Raw genomic sequence first — 1,828 nt, 5'->3', positions numbered from 1 at the left:
CTCCACCTGCGCCCCCGACCTGTTCTTTACGGAGGCGGAGTGGCCTCTCCGCCAATCGGAGTCCTTCTTCCGGCCTGGCCCCGCCTCGTTCGTCAGGCTTCCGGCGTCTCGCCGTCTCCAAGGCAACCCTCGCACTGAGGGCCCGCGCAAGCGTGGCCCAACGACTTCTGGGTGTTGTAGTCTCAAAGGGGCAGAGAAACCGGAGACGCACTTTTTATAAAAAAAGAGATTGTAACCTAAACGCCTACTTCCAGTGATGACTCCGTGCCTAGGAAGTGCTTGCAGATGCTGTCGACACCTGTTATTTGCTGGGGAAGCCGAAAAGGAGGAGGAGGGAGGTTGCCACAGAGGCTTCTGGGAATTGTAGTTCAGCGCGTTGAGGTCGGGCCGGGAGCTGGAGACCCCACCCCAGATCCAGAAGTGACCACCGAGCGACAGGGCCTCTGATGGGAGTGAGAAATGTCCCCGACCCCGACGTCCCCGCTTTATTTATATTTTCCATGTCCTGCTCCGGCGGCGGAATCGTTTGCGGGTCTTGTGGTCGGTTGGGGAGCGGGAGGGAGGCCTCAAGGTCGAAGTTTCTGAGCGTGAATGGTCACTATGGTAACACCTTTCGCTTGCTCTCTGCCCCTTGCGTGGTGACATCACACGCTGGCCCTGGGAGGAGGAGGGGGGCCAGGTGTGGGAGGAGCCAGTGGTGGGTGGAGAGGGGTTCCAGTAAGCTGCCCTTGTGGGGATAGAACTGTAGGGCGAAGTGGATCACTTCATAAATCATATAAATGGACCTATGTGATGCTTCCGACAATAACGATGTAAAAAAATAAAAAAACACATAAATGTCTAACCCTATGTTGTACACCTAAAACTAATCCTATATAATAAAAGCCTAATATGCTAAGTGTCCAGTCAACTGGTTGGCTGTTCAACCAATCAAAGTGTAATATGCTAATGCTATGCTAAGGTTGCTCAACTGCTCGCTATGACGTGCACTGACCACCAGGGGGCAGGCGCTCCGACTGGTAGGTTAGTTTGCTACCAGGGTTCCATCAATTGAGATTGAGCAAGACAGGCCGGACATGTCCTGGAGCCCTCTCACCGTCTCTCCCCAGCTGGCCAACCTTCAAGCCCCTCCCCGGCCCCGATCGTGCCCTGGTGGGGTCCCTTGGCCTGGCCTGAGCCCTTTTGCAATCTGGGACCCCTCAGGGGATGTCCACCTGCTGGCTTGGGACCGCTCCCTGGGGGGATCGGGCCTAAGCTAGCAGTCAGACATCCCTCCGCAGCCCAGGTACATGACCTTGGCCGGAATCGAACCTGGGGCCCTTCAGTCCGCAGGCCAACGCTCTATCCACCGAGCCAAACCGGTTTTGGCAAGGAGGGAACTTTATTTAATATTAAAGTTGGGGAGGGGACTGGAGGGGAGGTCGGCTTCACTTGGTGATGGTGTTCGCATTCGTGCTCTTGCCGCTGCCGCTGAGCACGATGTACGATGTCTTCTGGGCCTTTCGCTTTTCCTGGAGCAAAGCCACAGTGCCCAGGGGGGTGTCGCTGGAGTTCACCTTCTTCAGGAGCGCCTCCTGGTCCAACTTCTTCATCCTCCGCTCTGTCTTCACCTTGCCCGAGCCTTTCCTGTGGAAGCGGTGGGACAGCTGTCGGAAAGCCTCCTTGGGTGTGAGTATTCGGCCCGTCTCATCCACATACTCGATCTTTTTTTTTTTTAAAAAAAATGTATCACTGATTTTTTTACAGAGAAGAAGGGAGAGGGATAGAGAGTCAGAAACATCGATCAGCTGCCTCCTGCACATCTCCTACTGGGGATGTGCCCACAACA

The 1,828-nt window shown here is 55.3% G+C and overlaps 1 pseudogene; it reads right to left on the bottom strand.

Moving 5' to 3' along the window:
- Positions 1–1,369: 1,369 nt before the first annotated feature.
- Positions 1,370–1,828, bottom strand: part of LOC102763972 — a 9,634-nt pseudogene continuing 9,175 nt past the window's right edge.

The sequence above is a fragment of the Myotis davidii genome, unplaced genomic scaffold (genome assembly GCF_000327345.1).
Source record: "Myotis davidii unplaced genomic scaffold, ASM32734v1 scaffold1199, whole genome shotgun sequence".
Lineage (NCBI taxonomy): Eukaryota > Metazoa > Chordata > Mammalia > Chiroptera > Vespertilionidae > Myotis > Myotis davidii.
This window is presented reverse-complemented; position numbering and strand designations above follow the sequence as displayed.